This window comes from Chiloscyllium plagiosum, chromosome 24 (assembly GCF_004010195.1).
Source record: "Chiloscyllium plagiosum isolate BGI_BamShark_2017 chromosome 24, ASM401019v2, whole genome shotgun sequence".
NCBI lineage: Eukaryota > Metazoa > Chordata > Chondrichthyes > Orectolobiformes > Hemiscylliidae > Chiloscyllium > Chiloscyllium plagiosum.
In genome coordinates, this window is record NC_057733.1 from 11,978,360 (window position 1) to 12,001,686 (window position 23,327).

General features: G+C 42.6%; 1 protein-coding gene across 7 annotated transcripts in view; it reads left to right on the forward strand.

The window, feature by feature from the left end:
- Positions 1-23,327, forward strand: part of LOC122562023 (myosin-16) — a 277,196-nt gene that overhangs the window by 1,359 nt on the left and 252,510 nt on the right. The gene's annotated exons all lie outside the window — the stretch shown is intronic.

Consider the following 23,327-nt stretch of genomic DNA (forward strand, 5'->3'; position numbering starts at 1 on the left):
GGAATGAAGGTTGGGTTGGTGGGGCGTGTGGACCTAACGAGGGAGTCACGGAAGGAGTGGTCTTTTCGGAATGCTGATAGGAGAGGGGAAGGAAATATATCCCTGGTGGTGGGGTTCGTTTGGAGGTGGCAGAAATGACGGCAGATGATACGCTGTATATGGAGGTTGGTGGGGTGGTAGGTGAGGACCAGTGGGGTTCTGTCCTGGTGGCGGTTGACTCCCTCGTCAGATTCACACCCCCCACCAACCCAACCTCCACTCCCGTCACCTTAACCTCCTTCCACCTATCGCATTTCCAACGCCCCTCCCCCAAGTCCCTCCTCCCTCCCTTTTATCTTAGCCTGCTGGACACACTTTCCTCATTCCTGAAGAAGGGCTCATGCCCGAAACATCGATTCTCCTGCTTGTTGGATGCTGCCTGACCTGCTGTGCTTTTCCAGCAACACATTTGCAGCTCTGGTCTCCAGCATCTGCAGTCCTCACCTTCTCCTAAAATAGAATTTGTCCACATTGTGCTTTTCGTGAAGGGTTTTTAATGATGTTGATTAAAAGTTAAAGTATACATGTCCACAGTTAATCTTACGTGCAATATTTTTTTTAATGTTTTACACTGAAAAGAGTAAAAATGTATATTTATACAGAACAAAAACTGTTTTTAGAAAGGCCAAAAGTGTTTTATAGTTAATGAAAGTACATTTGAAAAATAGCTATAGTTATAATGTTGGAAAGATGATGGTAAATTTGTACATAGTAAGCTCCCATTAAGGTCAATATGATGAATCACATGTTTCAGTGGGATTGGTTGAGGAAAACGTTGGCCAGGGACTGGGGAATACTTACCTGCTCTTCACATTGTGCCATGAGATAGCTTGCATCCTCCTGATAGGACAGTTTAATGCTTTATTCAAAAGATGGCTCCTCTGGTGCAGTGACCCCTAAGTATTACACTGAAGCCAATTGTATGTTTCATTCCCTGGAGTGGGGTCAGATCCAGTTGCCTTCAGGATGGGAAATGAGAGTGTAACTACTGAGCTATACCTGACCTCAATATTAACTTGACAACTCACAACAATCTATGTAAATTTTGGTCATTCATATATGTATAAGGATGCATGTTTCTTCTGCACAAGATTGTGTAGTTTGCATGTTGAATTTTTTCAAAAACCAGGTAGTTCCTCTTGTCATGCTTACCAGCTGACCTTTCTACCGATTCTACATTGCACTTGAAATGTAAAAGCCAAAGGTAGTCTTCAAGTAAAAAGGGTATCAGACAGAGAATAATAACAAGAGCTAGGCCATACAGGTGAAACTCAATCACTTTTTACATCTCATATCCCATCCTGTATAATACCTCAATTCTTCTTGAAGCCAAATTGACTTCATTGACAGGAATGTCTTCACGATACAGACTGAGCAATAGTAAGAAGGATAGTTGAAAAGGTATACTTCATAGCAAGTGGGAAGGGTGTAATTACAGCGGGACTGGTTTACATAAACAGTCTCTAATGTCGGCAGCAATCTATGTGAGGCAGTTGGAGTACAGGTGATTGTAGGTTTGCTACCATATTACATTTGTGAAACTAGCCCTTTTTAGTTTCAGATCAGCTTTCCAATATTTATAATATTTATAATTTATTCTTATTTAATATTTATAAGGCATGAGCCTAGACTTATTAAATTCCCTCCCCCCAACCTTTTACCCTGCTTGTTTTGTCCTTTGGTTGTTTGGAATGGGATCAGAATCACCCAAGCATGATTGCAAGCAATATAGGAAAACTTAGAACCTTACTTCCTCCCATAGTGGCAGCCCCTCACCTGAGCCTTATTCCATGATATTATCAGTTTCTGCCCCAAAGGCACCTCCTTTGCATATTTCCATCTTTTCCCGACCCCACGCCACAAACTACCATGCCCCATGCCATCTCATCACAAGAAAGCTCTAGCTTCTTACTGTGAGGCTGAGGGTTTTGAGACAAAGAGAGAGATGAGATGGGTGGATGTATGAAGCCAGTAGGGATCATGGACCAGAGAGAAGGGGATTGAGACTGAGAAAGGGAGAAGTAAGTGCTGAGGATATAAAAGGGATAGTAATTGGAATTCAGGAAGAGAGGATCAGAGATTGAGGAGTTTTTGCTCCAAAAAATAAGGGAATGTGGAGAAAGAAGGTTTTTAAACTATTTGGTAACCACTCACAGGTTGTGGGTGTTGCTGGCTAGGTCAGCATTTATTGTCCATTCCTGATTTACCATAAGAAAAGAATGGCAATCTTTTACATCCTGGGATGCTTCAGGACAAGTGGTCATGGAGACAGAGAGAAGTGTATCGATTTGAAAAAAAAGAATATTGCAGGATGGTGGAAGGGCAAGAGGAGGGATTTGAGTTACATAAGAATCTGTCAGCACAGGTAGCAAGAGCCAAATAACCTCTTCCTACAGTATAATCTCTATTGCTCTATGAACATTCTCTGTTGTTGAGTGTAGACCTAAGATGTGGTTTTGAAATGTTGGCACTGAGCTGAGGTTGAGAGAATATATTCTGTAAGAAGTGACTCAAACATGGAACCTATTGGCCTTTAGGCAACCTTTTGGATTAGTTTAGATCAGCCTGTGCTACCTAGTTTCAACCTGTGAGAAATCCGCTCCAGCTGTGGTTCTCAGTTCAGGATTGATATCCTGGGTTCAAACTAGATTACAAGGCAGTTTGTACAGAGTAAACTCAGGAGCTGACCATGCACTTCCATTGGCCTCTGGGCCAGACTATCCCTGGTTGCCCTTCAGAAACTGGTGTTGAGCTACCTTCTTGAACCCATGCAGTCCATGTGGCGTAGGTGGCCCCACAATGCTCTAGAGGGGGGATTCCAGAATTTTAACCCAGCAAGACTGAAGGAACAATGACCTCTTTCCAAGCCATGATGGTGAGTGATTTGGAGGGGAATTGCTGGTGGTGGTGTTCTCATATATTTGCTTACCTTGTCTTTCAATATAGAAGTGGTTGTGCATTTTAAAATTGCTCTCCGTGGAGCTTTGGCACATTTATGCAGTACATCTTGTAGATGGTGTGTACTGCTATGCGTCAGTGGAGGTGTGACTGAGTGGTTGTCCATGTTGTGCCAATCAGGGGAGCTGCTTTTTCCGAATGTTGTCAAGCTTCTTGAATGGTGCTGGAGCTGCGCTCATCCAGACAAGTAGAGAGTCTTCCATCGAATCCCTGATTTGTACCTTGGGGATGATGGACAGGCTTTTGGGAGTCAGGAAATGAATTACTTGCTGCAGAATTCCTAGCTATTATCCTGTTCTTATAGTCAAGTATGGTTAGTCCAGTTCAGTTTCTGGTTAATGGTAACCCCTATGATGTTAAGCCTGGTAATGCCATTGAATGTCAAGGGATAATGGTTAGATTCTTTCTCATTGGCAATAATTATTGCATGGGACTTATGTGTCACTAACCATGCTTGCCATGTATCAGCCCACACCTTCATATTGTCCAGGTCTTGCTGCATTTGGATATGGACTGCTTCAGTATTTGGAGATTCACGAATGGTGCTGAATAATGTGCATCCATTAGTGAACATCCCTATATCTGGCCTTATGATGGAGGGAACGTCATTGATAAAGCAGCTGGAGATGTTTGGATCTAGGACAGTACCCTGAGGAACTCCTGCAGAAATGTCCTGGAGTTGAGATGACTGACTTCCAATAATCAAAATTATCTTCCTTCGGGCCAGGTATGATTACAATTTGTGGAAAGTGTCCTCCAAGTCCCATTGACTCCAGTTTAGGTCAGGCTCCTTGATGCCGCACCCAGTCAAATATAGCCTTGATGATAATGGTAGTCACTCTCACCTGTGGAATTAAGCTTTCTTGCCCATGTTTAAACTAAGACTGCAATGAGGTCACGGGCTGAGAGGTTCCAGTGTATTGTTGATGTCACCTTTCATCAGTTTATTGATAATCGAGAGGACACTTATGGGGCAGTAATTGATTAAGTTGGATTTGTCCTGCTTTTTGTGTTAAGGATATACTTCGGCAATTTTCCACGGTGTCAGGTTGATGCCTGTGTTGTAGCTTTCATCGACCAGCTTGGTTAGGGGCACATTAACCTTTGGAGCACAAACCTTCAGTACTATTGCTGGAATGTTGGCAGGACCCATAGCCTTTTAACTATCCAGTGTCCACAGCAGATTCTTGATCTGACATGGAGTGAATTAAATTGGTTGAAGACAGCTCTGTGATTGTCAGAACCTCTCGAGGAGGTAAAGATTAATTATGTACTCAGAGGGTACAGCTGGCTGAAGGTTGATGTGAATGCTTCAGCCTGATCTTTTGCTCTAATGTGTTAGGCTCTTCCTTCTTTGAAGATGGGGGCATTTGTGGAAACTCCTCCTCCAGTGACTTGTTCAATACTCCAGCACCGTTCATGAGTGGATGTGGCAGGACTGCAGAGCTGATTCATTGGTTGTTGATTTGTTATGTTGCTTGGTACATAGTCCTGTTTGTAGCTTAGCAGGTTGACATCTCATTTTTAGGTATGCCTGGTACTGCTCCTGTTGTGCCCCCCTGCATTCTCCATTGAACCAGGAATGATTCCTCTGGCTTGATGGTAATATTTGAGTGGGGGATACCTTGGGCAATGGGATTGTAAATTGTGTTGGGATACAATTTGGCTGCTGCTGATGGCCCACAATGCCTCATGGATGTCCAGTCTTGAGTTTCTAAATCTGGCTTAAGTCTGTCCTATCTACCATGGTGATTGTGTCACACAACATTATCTTCAATGTAAGGACTACGTCTCCACAAGGACTGCATGGCACTCACTCTTACCACTACTGTCATGGGCAGATGCACCTGAAGCTGGCAGGCTGGTGAGGACAAGGTGAAGTTTGTTCTTCCCTCTTATTGATACCCTCATTACTCACCCCCGACCCAGTCTCACATTTATATTCCTTAGACCTCAACCAACTTGGTCAGTGGTGGTACTGCTAAGTTACTCTTAGCAATAGCACTGAAATCCCCCACTCAGACTATATTCTGTGTCCTTGCCACCCTCAGTGTTGTTAACCTGGTGGAGTACTGATTCATCAGCCGAGGAGATGTGTTGCATAATAATCAGCATGAGGTTTCCTTGCTCATGTTTGTCTTGAAGCCACGAGGTGTCATGGAGTCCAGAGTGAATGTTGAGGACTCCTGGGACAACTCCCTCAGTATCCCACTGTGCCACCAGGTCTCAGGGTCTGCTAATGCGACAGGACATATCCAAGAATGATGATGGTGGTGTCTGGGACATTGTCTGTAAAGTATGATTCTATGAGTATGACTGTTGCTTGACTAGTCTGTGAAACAGCTCTCCCAATTTTGGCTCTAACCCCAGAAATTAGTCAGGAGAATTTTGCATGGTCAAAAGAGCTGTGTGCGCCATTGTCATTTCCAGTGACCAGGTCAATGCAAGGTGGTCCACCCAGTTTCATTCTTCTTTCCTGTTTAATGTGTGATACAACTGAGTAGCTTGCTAGGCCATTTCAAAGGGCAGTTAAGAGTTGACCACATTGCGGTGGGTCTGGAGTCACATATAGGCCAGACCAGGTATAGACAGCCTGGTTCTTCCCTAAGGGACATTAGTGAACCACAACAGCTTTTAACAACAGTGATTTCATGGTCATTATTAGACTTTTAATTCCAGATCTTTAAAATTGAATTCAAATTCCAACATCTGATGTGGTGGAATTTGAACAGAGGTTCCCAGAATATTACCTTGGTCTCTGGCTTATGAGTCGAAATGCCTATGGATTATAATTAGACTATTGGGGCATTGGTATTATACTGAGTGGATATTATTATTGGTCATGAAGAAAATCTGAATATTATCATGTTACTATTGGTTATTGGGACAATTTCAGTGAATCAAAGTTCCTCTTCTCTTCCTACGCTCTCCCCACATTTAATCTCTTCCCTCTCATCAGATTCAAAGCCCTCTTTCAGTTTTCCTATTTCTCTATCCTCCCCTTTCTCTCTTGCCCTGCTCATGGCAGTCTCCTGGCTCTTGGAATTTGATACCAACAACTACTGGCTCAATGCTGCAATTGAAAATATTCGAGCAAAGAGGATTTGACCTTTACAGGACTGACAGCATCTTCAGATAGAGAAACAGAGTTAACGCATCAAGACTATATAGAGGCATACTGGGCTTGAAAAGTTAACTCTGTTCTCATTCCACAAATGCTGTCAGACCTGTCGAATTTTGCCAGCAATTTTTGTTTTTATTTCAGATCTCCAGCATCTGCTGCATTTTGATTTTATTAGGACTTGACCATTAGTTGGTAAATGCATTGACATTTGTAGGTGTCACATGATCAACTTTGAACCAGAGTTGGTGATGTAGGGGTGCAGAGTGGGAGGATATAGGCTTATTAAAAAAACTAATATTCTTAGTATGTAGGAATAGCAAGTGACTCATGCCTTAGTTGCTGTTCAGGAAGTGGTGATGGAGTGTCTACATTTGCTGCAGTCTGTGTGGGGAAGGTGGAGCACATGTCAGCAAGGATTTTGATCCATCCAGTTGCCCATGTTGTGTCCAGTACACATCCGCCTAGCCACCACTTAATCTCCTCCTCCTCCTCCCCCTGCATTCTTGTTCACCCCATTCCTATTGGTTAAAAATCAGGGATTCTCTGACCAGACTCCTGCTCAAAGATTGACCATTTGGGTAAACTCTGATTTGGCATTGCTTGTGGAATTCTGCTGTGCACAACTTAACAAGAGAAGGGATGGAAAAAAGGCATGAATTGGAGAAAATTCTTTAGTTGAACAGGGAAGTCTGATTATGCAGAAACTTCTGTGTTTTGACATGATTTTTTATATAACTTGGTCTAATCCATTTTTGTTTGGATTGTCAGCTTTCCAAAATGGCTAATAATATAGTATTGAAGATGAGGTCATGTATGAAGAATGTGAGGCCTTAAATCCAATTTGTATTTCAGCTTCTCAAAAGTGATTCACATCTATTGCAAGTAGCAGGTCTATGCTTGTCCCTTGCTGGTCCGTTAGCAAATGCATATTATTACTAAAAACCCATTTTAAGGTGTTGGTTACAGCACTGCAGGGCTGTTGGTTCACAACAGGCCTTTAGGGATCAGCAATCACCACTGATTAATTGCCTTGACTAATATGATCAGCAGTACAAATGTCAACTCCATCTTCTGAATATCCTCCCCTGTCAATCTAATTGGAGTGGTGGAAGACTTCAAGTGTAAAAAATATGTGCTCATGTCACTCAGACAGGACTTTGGTGCCAATTTGCAATATGGAAGAACTTCAAGGAACTTGAGTGCTCTTCAAACACACTTCAGGAATTTTTAAAAATTGAGTTTCATTCATTTTGTTCTTAAATGGAAGCACATTCATTAATAATTGGAGGCTCTCTGCAACATTCTAAATTTTCAAAATGATGGGTAAAATGTAGGCACATCTCTCAGGTGCTTGGATGTGCAAAATTGAATGAAATGAGCAAAAGACATTTTAAAAACAGGGAAGGCTGATACAATTAAAATTAGGGCATTGGGTCATGTGTTGAAGTTTGCATCATGTATACTTGGATGATTAAGAAGTTGTTTAGCATACTGGCCTTCATTGCTCAGGCCTTTGAGGATTAGTGTTGAGATGTCATGTTGAGGTTGTACAGGCCATTCGTGAGGCCTCTTCTGGAGTACTGTGTCCAGTTCCAGTTGCCCTGCTATAGGAAGGATGTTATTAAGCTGGAGAGAGTATAGAAAAGATTTACCAGAATGTTGCCTGTAATGGAGGGTTTGAGTTATAAGGTGGGGTTGGATAGGCTAGGACATTTTCAATGCAGCATAAGAGGTTAAGAGGTGACCATATGGAGGTTTATAAAATCATGAAGGATGTCGATAAGGTGAATGGCAGGTATTTCTTTCCCTCTGGTAAGTAATTTCAGGACTGGGGGGCATATTTTAAGGTGAGAGGGGAAAGATTTAAAAAAGACATGAGGGGCAATGTTTTTACACAGAGTGGCTCGTGTGTGGAATGAACCTCTATAGAAAATGGTGGATGTGGGTACAGATACAATGTTTAAAAGGCATTTAGATAATTACATGAATAAGAAATATTTGGAGGGTTATGAACCAAGTTCAGGTAGGTGAACTAATTTAGTTTGGGATTATGGTCGGCATGGACTGGTTGGACCGAAGGTTCTGTTTCCATACTGTATGATGCTATGACATCTTTTACCCATGTTTTTGTATCTGCAATGTTAATTGACACTGAGGCAGCCAGTGTCATTGCTGAACATGCTTGGGGAAACCAGCTGTACAGAAGTTATGCCAGAGAAAGGCAAGTAACTTTGACCTGCAATTCACTTTCCAAACTCTTATTTCTGATCTCTCGGCTCCTCAATATTCAAACCCCTGTCCACCGACTCCAATCTAATTGGCCTGGACCTCACGTCCAGGTTTCCCCTTTCCTCCCACCCTTGCAGTCACCTAACTTCTCCTCCAACCATCTGCAGTGAGTACAATTCCATTCCCCCTGATCCCACCATTCCTGGTCCCACTCCTTCCTGTGTGATCTCCCCTGGCAGCTGCATTACCAGCAATTCCAGCAACAAACTCAACACCATCCAAGAAAAAGCAACCCTGCTTGATCAACACCCGGCCCATCATTTCAAGCACTCACTTTCTCCTCAACCCACACCTGTGTGTAGCATTTACAAGATGCACTGGAGCAGCTCACCAAATCTCTTTCAATAGCACCTTCCAAACTTGCAAGCTCTGACACTTCCAGGGATAAAGGCAGCAAATGCATGGACTCACCAGCATCAAGATCCCCTCCAAGTCAATAAACCATCCTAAGGTGTAAATATGTTGCTATTTGTTCACAATCATTGGATCAAAATCCTGGAACTATCTTCCTGATAGCACCAAGGATGTCCCTACACCACAAGGATCACTGTGCTTGAAGAAGACAGCTCAGCAACAGCTTCTGAAGGACTTTTAGAAATAAACAATATATGCTGATCTTGCCAACGATATCCTCAGCTAATAATGGGTAAAACACAAATGAGATTAAGGTGAAAGATTTCCAGGATATAAAAACGAGTAGCAGGAGTGAGCAATTCAGCCCATTGAGCCTGCTCCGCCATTTAATACTATCACATTTAATATGATCCCATCTCAGCCTCAATTCCACTTTCCTGCCCTCTGTCCATAACCTTTCAATCCTTTTACTAATTAAAAGTATGCCTAACTCCTCCTTAAATTTATTCAGTGTCCCGGTGTCCACTGCACTCTGGGACAGTGAAGTCCACAGACTCATGACCCTTTGAGAGAAGAAATTCCTCATCATCTCTGCCCTAAATTTGCTACTCCTTAGCCTACAATGATGATGCCTCATTCTAGATTGCCCTACAAGGAGAAACATCTGTACTATGTCTACTTGTCAATTCCCTTTAGCATCTTATATATCTCAATTAAATCTCTCATTCTTCTCTACATGAGGAAGTTCAAACTTAACTGTTCAATCTCTTGGATTTCTTGAACCAACTGTTAGTGGTAAAATGACGCTGATATTTGATGCAGTGACTTGCTGAAAATTGTTCCTCAGAGGGAAGGAAAGCCACTTGGTCTCCCGATGTGTCGTTACTGTCCACTGCTACTACAAACTGTTGCTGTTAAATAAACACTTCAAACTTGTCTTACTCCCCTCCACTTCCCAGTTAGTAAAAACACACAGAAACGCACAATGCTGTACCTAAAGTGTAGTTATTGCTGGACATGGAAAAGTTAGACGATGTGTAAATTGAACTATTTAGCAAGTATATAGGAGGTGTTTCCACCATAACATTTTGAAAGTAATATAGAAAATTATTTTTATTCTGTAGACATTTAATCATATACTGGAAAGAATAACATTAAATGTCTTTGATTTTTTTTCCCTAAAATTATGCATTGTCTTATAGATTCAAGCTCAAAGATTGGTGAATCAACATGAGTAAAAACAATGACTGCAGATGCTGGAAACCAGATTCTGGATCAGTGGTGCTGGAAGAGCACAGCAATTCAGGCAGCATTCGAAGACAGGCAAAATCGACGTTTCGGGCAAAAGCCCTTCATTTATTCCTGATGAAGGGCTTTTGCCCGAAACGTCGATTTTGCCTATCTTCGGATGCTGCCTGAATTGCTGTGCTCTTCCAGCACCACTGATCCAGAATCAACATGAGTATACAGTTCTTTGAACTAAAGCCATACACTGTAGTGATTTTTAAGTAACAATGAGTTGTTTGAGCTTGAGGTGACGGGAGGATATTCTGCAGTTTGATACATTAGCAGGAAGCTGGATAAGCACAGGTGGGAGAAAGGAATAGAAAAACAAGCGAGACATCTAAGGTGAATAAAGTAGCAGGAGGTTTGAGTGGAATAAAAATATTGATTTAAACCAGTTGATTGGAATGGTCTGTCACTGTGCTGTAACTTCTACATATACTTGAAGTTTATTATAATGCGGTTCAGTATACTGCAAATTTTCTTATAGTAGAGCATTTCAGCTTCCAAGAGATATCTGCAGTTACTTGCCTTGTTTGTACGCATAAGGTGTTTTTCACGAATACTGAAAAATAAGGCCACAACAGTAAAATTTCTGGCTATTGAAGTACTGAATTCCATTTTTGAAATAAGAATGACGTAGAGAAGATGTTTCCATTGGCAGGTGGAACAAGGAGAAGAGGACATAGCCTCAAAATTAGGGGGATTTAGGACTGAATTGAGAAGGAACTCCTGCAGTTGAGGCTAATCACAAAAATTTCAAGGGAAGAAAATGAGGAAGTCTTTTATCTGCCAATTAACTCATGAGAAAAATAATAAACACATGATGTTAAGCATTTGGCCTTCACACAGTCATTATGGAGAACACTGTTCACAAACAAACATACAAAGTTTAAAAGGGGATAATGTCCAATACAAAAAGGAAAATAACTGAATATATAGTTTAGAGTCACTTGAGGCGTTAGGATTTAACCTGAGACCACGGACTGCTTAGTTTGCGACAATCAGCAGTAGGGAATATTGCATTTATCTATTAAGCTGTCAATGAATTGCTGTTTCTTTTTCATCTATATTGTCCCCAGGCACTTTCTCCTTATGAGAGTGAGAGAGATAGAGTTCCCAGCCTGTGTTCAATGTTACATCCTCCGTTTCAGTATTGCAGAACCGCTACAGTAGAAACGAGTTAACTCCATTTAAATTGGGCTGAAGTATAATCTTGTGCTAAAACAAATGCTTGCAGCCAAGTCAAGAGTTTGAAAAGAGGGGAGTTGATTCATTCTTCCTCATTTGGTCCCAACACTTTCCTTGCCTTATCGTCTTTACACCAAAGGCAAGCTTCTTGAAATGCAAGCTTGTTTATGTATTTTTACCTCTTATAGTGTGGAAGAGGGCCATTCGGTCCTTCGAGTCCACACTGATCCTCCAAAGAGCATTGCACCGAGACCCCCCCCCCATCCTTATAACCCTGCATTTCCCATGGTCAATCGACCCAGCCTGCACATCATTGGACTGTGGGAAGAACTGAGAGCACCCGAAGGAAACCCACACAGACGCGAGGAGAAAGTGCAAACTCCACATAGACAGTCATCCGAGAGTGGAATCAAACCCAGGTCCCTGGCGCTATGAGGCAAAGCACTGAGCCACCATGTCAGCATCATATACCTTTATGATATCATTTCAATGGAAATGCCATTGATTTCTAAGGAGAAAGTGAAACACATTCAAAACAAGTCGCACAGTACCCCCCCCCCCCCCCCCAACTTAGTTTCCTCCTCTTTTCTTTTACTCAATATCCAAAAGGCAAGTTCTGGCTCATCCACGCAAACTCTCAATTAGTTGAATTGTTTCAATCCATGTGACAGCTCATTAGCATTTCATGGGAAAAATCTGTTCCAGCCGTCCAGCTCGCTAGATTCCCTAGGACTGTAGGGAGTTCAGAGCATTGTTACTTGGAGATTGAAACTAGAGGTTGTCCGAGTCGAACGTGTGGTGCTGGAATAGCACAGCAATCAGGCAGCATCTGAGAAGCCGGAGAATCGAGATTTCGGCATAAACCCTTCATCAGGAAAGTGACTTGTGGGCCGGGGGGGGCTGAAAGATAAATGGGAGGAGGTGGGGTGGGGCTGGAAGGAACATAGCTGGGAATGTGATAGGTAGATGGAGATGCAGGTGGAAAGTGATATGTCGGAGGGGAGGGTGGAGCAGATGGGTGGGAAGGAAGGAAGATGGACAGGTAGGAACGGTCAAGAGGACGGTGTCTGGTTGGAGGCTTGGGACTGGGATAAGGTGCGGGGAGGGGAGGTGAGGAAACTGGTGAAATCACATTGATCCTGTGTGGTTGCAGGGTCCCAAGGCGGAAGATGAGGTGTTCTTCCTCCAGGCATTGGGTGGTAAGGATTTGGCAATGGTGGACTGTGACGGGCAGTTAAAATGTTCAGCCACGGGGCAGTGGGTTTGGTTGGTGTGGGTGTCCCAGAGATATTCTCTGAAACGATCTGCAAGATGACATCCTGTCTCCCCTGTAGAGGAGACCACATCGGCTGCAATGCTTACGGTAGATAACGTGTGTGGAAGTACAGGTAAATTTCTGTTGGATGTGGAAAGATCCTTGGACAGAGGTGAGGGGGGGTGGGGTGGGCGCAGGTTTTGCACTTCCTGAGGTGGCAGGGGAAGGATCCAGGTGTTGGGGGTGGATCTGACGAAGGAGTCATGGTGGGAATGGCCTTTCTGAAATGCAGATAGGGGTGGGGAGGGAAATAAGTCCTTATTGGTGGCGTCTGTTTCTCGGTGAAGGAAATATTGGCAGATGATGCGGGGTGTGTGGAGGTTGGTGAGGTGGAAGGTAAGGACCAGATGGGTTCTGTTCCTGTTGCATTGGGCGGATTGGGGTTCAACGGCAGAGGAAAGGGAAATGGAGGAGATGCACTGGAGGGCATCAGCGACCACTTGGGAGGGGCGATTGTTGTCTTTGAAGAAGGAAGTTATCTGGAATGTTATATGGTGGAATTTGTCCTCCTGGGAGCAGATGCAGTGGAAGCAGAGGAATTGGGAATAAGGTTTGGCATTTTTACAGGAGGTAGGGTGGGTGGAGGTATAGTCTAGGTAGCTGTGGGAGTCAGTGGACTTGTAGTAGATGCCCGTGGTTAGTTGGTCACTGGGGATGGAGATGGAGTGGTCCAGGAAAGGGAGGGAGGTGTCTGAGAAGGTCCAGGTGAATTTGAGGTCAGGGTGGAAGATGTTTGTGAAGTTGATGAACTGTTCAACCTCCACATGAGAGCATGAGATTGTGCCGATACAATCATCAATGTAGCAGAGAAAAAGGTGGGGGCTGGTGCTGGTGTAGCTGCGGAAGATGGACTATTCCATGTACTCGACAAAGAGGCAGAGACAGCTGGGGCCCATGTGGGTGCCCATGGCTACCCATATGGTTTGGAGGAAGTTGGAGGATTGGATGGAGAACTTGCAGATTGTTTCAGAGAATATATCTGAGTTGCCTGCACCAACCAACCCCAACGCACCGTGGCTGAACATTTTAACTCCCTGTCCCACTTCATCAAGGACATATAGGTCCTGGGCCTCCTCCATTGCCAAATTCTAACCACCCAACACCTGGAGGAAGAACACCTCATCTTCTGCCTTGGGACCCTGCAACCACACAGGATTAATATGGATTTTATCAGTTTCCTCATTTCCCCTCCCCCCACCTTATCCCAGGAGTTAGGAAGTCATGTCTCACTCTCTCTCACTGTCACTATCTGCTTCCCAGTACCTTCAATTTAATCCACACTGCTACCACCAATATCACCAACCCTACATTATAGTTTCGATATTCCAAACCAATCTCTATCCAAAAGACCACTCTACTTCTGGCTGCACTACTCACAAATAAATACAAATCTCCCCTCCCAACCTGTCCAGTCTGCTTCATGTTCTTAGATAGCCCTTCTACCATTTGCATGCTTGCTTGCACTGTGCCCACTACACTCCAGCCTCTCTTCCTTGTGCTGTGTAACTTTGACAATGCAGATGTCAATCATGACCTGACATGGCTCCAAGAGGACTATTCATTGCACAGCCTGGAGAATGTTACTTTCCTGCTACACATCTCTGTTGTGTGGTCCTGAATCATTAACTTTTATTATTTCACTTGCGCAGAACTTAATTGGAAAGGGGAACAGGATCCTGGAGAGCTGGCCTCTTAATGAATATGCATGAGATGGAAATGCTTGCAAACTGACTCTGTGATATATGCCATCAGGAAGCTCATCACACCTTTGAAGTTCCCAAGGACTTCTTTACAAAACGTTATCCTGCCATTCTGAATTTTGAACTCCCATGCAATTAGGTTTTCTGATCACCTCATTTCCCACTCCCAGGAGCAGCACAAGATTCTGTTGTATGTTTTATAAATATGGCTATTTTATAGACTCTCAGTTAGCAAAGAAGCTATTTGTAACGATATTAGCAAATTCGACTTGGGTCCACAGCAGCACAGTAGAGTCATTATCACATGCCTTTTTACAGGAATTTCTGCCAGGCAACTAGGTCATAGAGTCAAAGTGCTGTACAGTACAGAAACAGTCCCTTCAGTCCAACTCATCCATGCTGACCAGATATCCTAATCTAATCTAGTCCCATTTGCCAGCATTTGGCCCATATCCCTATAAACCCTTTCTATTCACGTAGCCATCCAGGCACCTTTTTAAATGTTATACTTGTACCAGTCTCCACCATCTCCTCTGGCAACTTGTTCCATACACACACCATTCTCAACATGGAAAAGTTACTACTCAAATCCTTTTTCACTTTTTTCCCCTCTCACCTTAAACCTATACCCTCTAGTTTTGGACTCCCCTACCCTGGGAAAAAGACATTGTCTATTCACCCTATCCATGCCTGTCATGATTTTACTAACCTCTATAAGGTCACGCCCCCACCTCTGTTGCTCCAGGAAAAACAGCCCCAGCCTATTCAATCTCTCCCTATAACTCAAGCCCTGCAATCTTGGCAACATCCTTGTAAATCTTTCCTGAACTCTTTGAAATTTAACAACATCTTTCCTATAGCAGGTGCTATATTTCCCTTGAAAAATACTGAATACATTTCAGACGGACTTATTTGAGACATTCTCTGGTCAGTAAGGATGGAAAGGACAAGGATTTTGGTGTACGCATTAGAATTTACATAAAGTACTTCGTATGCATGATGTTGTTCTGTTCATTTTGGGCGGATTCTTTAAGATGGTTTCTGACACTAAAACTTGTCATTTCAACTATATTTGGTCCAATTAGCTGGATGGCTGGTTTGCAATGTAGAGTAATGCCAAAAGCATGGGTTCAATTCCTGCACTGGCTGAGGTTATGTGGAAGGTCTGTTAATCCCAGCCTCTCCCCTTGCCTGAGGCATGGTGATCCTTAGGTTAAGCTACCACCAAGCTGTCTCTCTTGAAAGAGTATAGGAGTTGAGAATCATGTTGAGGTTGTACAGGAGACTGGTGAGATCTTTCTGCAGTACTGTGTCTCGTTCTGATAGCCCAGTTATTGGAAGGGTATTATTAAGGTAGAGGGGATTCAGAAGAGATTTAATTAGGATGTTGCTGGGTTTGGAAGGTTTGAGTTATAAAGCAAAGCTGGATAGGCTGAAGTTTCTTCACTGGAACGTAGGAGGTGACCTAACAGAGGTTTACAAAATCATGAGGGGCATGGATAGAGTTAATTATACGTGTATGTTCCCCAGGATGGGGCATTTCAAGACTAGGGGGACACATTTTTAAGCTGAGAGGAGAGAGATTTTAAAAAAGACATGTGGAGCAAATTTTTTTACACAGAGGGTGGTCCATGCGTGGGATGAATTCCCTGAGGAAGTGGTGGTTGTGGGTACAGTTACAACATTTAAAAGACATTTGGATAAGTACATGAATAGGAAAGGTTTGGAGGGCTATGGGCCGAGCACAAACAGGTGGGACCAGTTTAGTTTCGGACCATGTTCGGCATGAACTGTTTGGACTGAAGGATCTGTTTCCATGCTGTATGGCTGTATCACTCCATGATTCCATAGTCTTCAGGGATTGTGGCAACTTTACTTTTCCAGTATAGAGCAGCAAGAGTGATTTCAGAGGTCAGAGCATTTAATTACGTGAAGAGACTGGAAGATGTGACTTGTTTGTATCAGAAAGAAGATGAGAGGTAAGAATGGTGATCTCAGACTTTTTTGACCCATTTATAATCTGGCTTTTCAGTTCAAGACATAAAACAAACCTAAAGTATGCTTAAAATTAGAAGAATTTTATTTTGCCTCTGGAAGGAGCGATGATAAATTATGACATTGAATTATATGATTTTGAAGCTATTGACATGCTGGCAATGTTATCTGTGTATAAAATAACTTTAGGTCATGAGGGTTAACTACACTGTGAGAAACAAAAGCTCACTCACTTTAATAATTTCAGTCCGAGACAAATATCTGAATAACAGCTTCTTTTTTATTTATACACCTATAGATGGGTGCCTTGTCTAATTACCAGGTAAGGTAATTACAGAATGCACACTATATCCAAAAAATCCTCGCAATTTATACCATATTTTGTTCCTTATTCCATTGTCTGTTCCCTGCTTCGCTTACGTCACTCATTTCCTTAAGACTTATCCCACAACTTCTGTTTATCCTGTTTTGTCCGTGACAAACTCTTATCTCTGACTCCCATAAGGGTGTTTGACGTCAGTCTATTGTAGATTATTGATTAGGCATATCTTTTCTTCTATCAGCATCTATTTCCATCCAGAGGCCACTTTGACCTCTTTGATTAGGGTTAGTTCCTGTGTCTTCAGGAAGGGAAACAGATGCTTTCCTGTTTGCCCATATATCCACCATTGTTCTGTATTCATGTCTCATGCTCACATATCCTTTGTTTTTGCTGAATATGTATTTTCTCATTCCTATTCTGTATCAGAATTTATACTTGCAGAAATAACATTAATTCATTTATATCCCACATACACATTTCCATTTTTTATGTCCTTAAGATAAATTAAAGTCTGACAGATACAGGAGTGCTATTCAATCATGATAGGGGTTTAATCAAAATGAATATTCCAGAATCAAATCAAAATGCAGTGGATGGTGAAAAACTGACTAAAAACAGAACATGCTGGAGAAACACAGCAGGTCTGGTAACATCTGTGGAGCTAGAAACAGAGTTAACATTTTGAGTCTGATATGACATTTCTTTGGAACTTTGAAGCAGTTTGGAAGAAGAACCCATACTGGACTCAACATTAACTCTTTCCATAGATTCTGTCAGACCTGTCGGTTTTCTCCACTACTTTCTGGTGTTATTGCTTATAAGATGGCTGCCTTCACCTTAACCCACGTTTGGATAGTACAGCTAGAATAAATAATTGGCAAGTGAAATTCAATACAGGTAGTGATGAAAGTTGATGTCACTAGACGAGTAATGCAGACACTGAGACTAATGTTCCAGGGACATGAGTTCCAAACTAACTGCAGCACAAGGTGGAAACTAAATTAGTATTCAAAAAGTTCAATTGAAAAAAAGGCTAATCTCTGTAATACTGAGCATGTAGCTATCACTGATTATCATCTGATTCACTGATGTCCTTCAGAGCAGAAAATGCGGCATTTGTAGCTAGTCTGGCCTCCATGTGACTTCTGGACACACAGAAATTAGGTTGATATTTTAAAAATTCAATCACAGGATGAGGGCATCACTGGCTAGCTCAGCATTTATCACCCAGAGGATGGTTAAGAGTCAAGAGTGAAGAGTCTGAAATCACATGTCAGCAGTTTACTTCGCGAGAGGATATTAGTGAACCAGAAGGGTTTTTTTTCTGAGAAATGACAATGTTTTTGTGGTCAATATTAGACTCTAATTCCAGTCTTTCTTTTATTGAGTTCAAATTCCACCATCTGCCATGGCAGGATTTGAACCCAGGAGCCCAGAGTCTCCAGGTTAACAGTCCAGCAGTAATACCATGACCATCACCTCCCATTCTTGATCATTTGCCTGAAATGGACCCATTTCCAAACCTGTACAGTTTTGAAAGTGAGGTGGGACCTTTCAGAAAAAAATGATTGACAATGTTGTCAAGGAAGGGAAGCTGGTTGCTAGGAGTAGAGTGGAAATAAGATCGAACAAATGATAAATATAAGTTTGTGGGAACAGGAGATCAATTGGAGGGGACACAGGTGTACACAGTAATGTAGGATAAAAATTAAGGGGATATTTGTCTGAAAAGGTAAGATGGCATCCATTAAATCTCAGGGAGTGAGGTTAGAAGCTGAACCTCCGCAATGCTGCGGAGGAGATGCATTTAAAAGAGACCTAAAGGGCAACACTTTCATGCAGAAGGTGGTGCATGTATGGAATGAGCTGCCAGAGGAAGTGGTGGAGGCTGGTACAATTACAGCATTTAAAAGGCATCTGGATGGGTATATGAATAGGAAGGGTTTAGAGGGATATAGGCCAAGTGCTGGCAAATGGGATTAGATTATTTTAGGCTATCTGGTCAGCATGGACAAGTTAGATAGAAGAGTTTGTTTCTGTGCTGTACATCTCTATAAGTCAAGGAGAGGTTTGCTTGGAATGAGGGGATGTGAAAGGTGAAGGGGATGGAATACCTAAGCTATTCAGTAGCAGCAGGAGTGTTGTAACAGAGCTTGGAAGTAATTTGAGGCAGTATTTCTCCAAGGACTGATAAACCAGGTTTGTGTACTGTGAGGGATATAAAGAAATAATCAGATATAGGTTCAACTTAACAACTACAATTAAAGAATAAATTTGTGCTATTTAAGTAAAATAATATGGTGCAGTTATGATAATCTATAAATGAATCCCAGTTTCTTTTAAATATTAGCATAAAGATGAAGCAAATCTGTTCTTTTGAATTTGCATTTCCCAAATGAACTGCATGACAAAACATGATGTTTCGTGAAGTAAATGGATTGAGTGACAATCTTGAGAAATTCCTGAAAACATGTGCATTTTTGGAATCAAACAAGTCCAGTCAAATTTAGTGCACATTTGAGTTTGACATTTGACTGACTACTCAAACCACAGTTACGTGACCTGAACAATGCAAGGATTGTTTAGGATGTTATACCGAGTGGATGAGGAGACGTTCACTCTGCATGCAATATTGTTGAGTCTGAAAAGGATTTGCATTCATTCATGCAGCTGATGTCAGCCACAGCAAGGTTTCGGAAAGTTCGCTTGGCGAATTTATATGGGTGATGTCATCAGGTTGATGTGGGTGGACACTCTTTAGAAAATCAAGAAAACTAAACTGACAAGGCTATTTGTGTCAACAAACTCACTTCTTCTCCACTGCCTGCCTGTCCACCCTAATCATTTCCTCTAATCCCACCAGACTGTACTCCGAAACTGAGCTGTTGTGAGATAAGAACTACACACTTGTCAGTGAACAGCAACATGCTTTGTTGAACATACTAATATCCAGAGGATGGTAAGACAGGCCATTTGACTGGAAACCAGCAGACCCTGCCTCCAGCAGCATGTGAATTGATATCACTGTGACATGGTTCCTTTAGCACATACTTGATATCTATTCTTAGAGTAAAGATATAATTGCATTTACTCCACATCTCTGCCCATGTTGTCATTACGGTCTCATTTTTACCACTATTTAACAACGAACCTTTAATTCTTTCTTTTACTTCACTTTTTCCCTTCCCCACCATCCCCACACATTAATTTCGCTTGAGTGATGAATCTCCAGCTACATTCCCTTTCCTTTTCGAGAATATGTCGAAAGAATTTCCTCTCCTGTCATTTCTTTGGAGACTGAACACTTTGTTGGAGTGAGATGGCTGGTTTTGATGATAGCTGGGCTATGACACCTAAGAAGATTTGAATGTAGCAGCAGTGAAGACCAATTAAGGAAAAACTGACTTGTATGCCATGAGACTGCAGCACTCCAATGATCAGTCTCTTGAAGCGGGAGATAAGGAAGTGACATTTCCTCTCTCCTTTCGATTTGCTCTCTGATCTTGGAAAAAGCACAATAATTGGGAAAAAAAGGTTGTTCTGAAGACATTACATAGATACAGAGAAGAAAGAAGCAGGAGGAGGCCATTCAGCCCTTTGCCACTCATCGTGATCATGGCTGATCGTCCAACTCAATAGCCCAATTCTGCTTTCTCCCAATAACCTTTGATCCCATTCACCCCAAGCGCTACATCTAGACGTCTCTTGGATACTTCCAATGTTTTGGCATCAACTACTTTCTGTGGTAATCAATTCCCCAGGCTCACCACTCTTTGGGTGATGAAATGTCTCCTCATCTCTGTCCTAAATGGTCCACCCTAAATCCTCAGACTGTGACCCCTGGGCAGAATGCTCACACCCACCATCAGGAACATCCTCCCTGCATCAGTCCTTGTAGAATTTTATAAGCCTCAATGAGATCTTCCCTCACTCGTCTGAACTCCAGCGAAAATAATCCTAACCTAGTCAATCTCTCCTCATACATCCGTCCCGCCATCCCCAGAAACAGCCTGGTAAACCTTCACTGCACTCCCTCGAGAGCAATGGCATCCCTCCTCAGAAAAGGAAACCAAAACTGCACATGATATTCTAGGCGTGGCCTCACCAAGGTCCTGTATAACTGCAACAACACATCCCTGCTCCTGTACGCGAAACCTCTCACAATAAAGGCTGTAGGCAATGAGATGAAGATGTCATTATTACTTTTAGGATCAGAATTTCTCTTTCTGTAGATAATGGTATCACTATGAGACTGCTATGATACTGCTAAAGGCAAAAAAAAAACTGCAGATGCTGGAATCCAAGGTAGACAGGCAGGAGGCTGGAAGAACACAACAAGCCAGGCAGCATCAGGTGGTGGAGAAGTTAACGTTTCTCCACGGTGTAACCCTTCTTCAGTCCTGTGTTCTTCCATGACACTGCTAAAGTGCAGACAGGAAATCTCGGAGACTTCACAAGAAAGCAGGACAGTATCATCATGGACAACAGAATAAATTGTTGGAGTAAGATCATTAGGAATCAATAAGGAGCCTACCTGGATGCTCACAGCATCTCTACCTTGCCTTGCCTTTATGCACATGCTCCTTTAGTCAGAGATACCTGGTTCATGTTACTTCTATCTTCCTCATCATTTAGCACAGACATAAGGCAGGCAACATGTCATGGTTTTCAGCACTCCTCTATCATTTAGGGGAGACAGGCTTACTTCAGTTGATCTGGGCAGGCTCTGATACCAGTCCAGGGGCTTGGATGCTGTCAGTCACCCAGTGGGGACAGTCAGAGTCAGGTAGTCTCCGCAATGGGTGAGGAGGCAAATATTGAGCAGGCCATAACTAGTCTTGATGCCTCGTGTCCTGTTCTGGGCTGCTTTCCTCCTGGAATGAGAAAGAGGTATGTATTACAGGGATGAAAGTGGCTGGTATAGCTGTTACTGTTCGTACACATGGCACAGGTGGCTCAAGTGAGTGAATAGGCAGTGCAGCAGCCATGCAGCATTAGTGATGCCAGAGGTTGGGATGGGTGAGAGCAAGTGAGGGAAGATGTTGCAGGCAATACTGAGCGTGGTAGATCATGAGCCTTGCTGAGAGCTGAACAGAGCAGTGAGCTAGAATAAGGGTGAAAAGATATTGGCACTGTACCTGATGGAATGGAGAAGGTCATTAACCTTCTTCCTACATTGCTGTGCAGTCTTCTGGATGGCTAAGAGTGCAGTGACCCAGTTGGCCCTAACCCTAACCCAAACCCAATTTGTTGTTGTGGTTTCCACTGCTGGTCCTGGGTAAGAAGACACCCTTTGTCTGCACTATTGTCCCCAGCGTGAGTCCAGGAACCCATCCACAAAGTGGGCTGCCAATTGCCCTTGTCTGCCATGTCCTGGGCAAATGTCAGGAACTGTGCAGTTAAGCTGTGAAGTGACAGTGTTTGTTAGGGTGCACATCAGACTTTTAAAGATGGCACAGGGTGCCAGTCTTTCGATCTATAATCCACTAGTGGTGAGTTGTTACAAGATTGGCATGTGATAAGTTGGGGACGGAATAGAATGAAAAGAACCCACCAATGGGGTGGGATAGGTAGAATATGGCGATAAATCTCACAAGGAAGTCTCACATTGGAAATCGCTACCTGACGGAACTCAAAAAAACATAAAAAATCAGCCCTAGGTAATTGCTAATTAACCACAGCGGAATGTTTCCTTCAGTTAATCATTCACTCTGATCTTTAGAGGTCTGCAACAGAGAGACTCATTCTTCATCAATACATCACTGTTTTAGTTGGGTGAGCACACTGCTTTTCTGAGTGCATGATTTTTATAAGTATTCTGCAAATTCTCAATTTCAGGCTGCACGGCTTGCTTGAACTAATTGACTGCTCATAGCTCGATTTTTAGTTTAGTAATCATACTGAGATGTTCACACTCTGCCAACTCTTGTTGCACTATGAACTGTGGTCAATGTTCAAATTTAAACATCACCAACATGTGATGTGTCTCCATGAGTTCAGTTGTTTGGTCTTGCAGGCGTTAACTGAAAAGTTCCCTCTCATGGTTTCATGGCTCACTGTTGCATTTCCATTGCCTCCCATTGTCATCTGTTGCCATCTGTGCAGATCACCAATTTCTGCATATTGAATATTAACATGAGTTTTTTGAAGAAGTAACAAAGAGGATTGGTGAGGGTAGAGCGGCAGATGTGATCTATATGGACTTCAGTAAGGCGTTCGACAAGGTACCCCATGGGAGACTGGTTAGCAAGGTTAGATCTCTCAGAATACAGGAAGAACTAGCCATTTGGATACAGAACTGGCTCAAAAGTAGAAGACAGAGGGTGGTGGTGGAGGGTTGTTTTTCAGACTGGAGGCCTATGACCAATGGAGTGCCACAAGGATCGGCGCTGGGTCCACTACTTTTTGTCATTTATGTAAATGATTTGGATGTGAGCAGAAGAGGTATAGTTGGTAAGTTTGCAGATGAACCAAAATTGGAGGTGTAGTGGACATCAAAGAAGGTTACCTCAGATTACAACAGGATCTTGATCAGATGGCCCAATGGGCTGAGGAGTGGCAGATGGAGTTTAATTCAGAAAAATGCAAGGTGCTGCATTTTGGGAAAGCAAATCTTAGCAAGACTTATACTTTTAATGGTAAGGTCCTAGGGAGAGTTGCTGAACAAAGATACCTTGGAATACAGGTTCATAGCTCCTTGAAAGTGGAGTCGCAGGTAGATAGGATGGTGAAGAAGGTGTTTGGTATGCTTTCCTT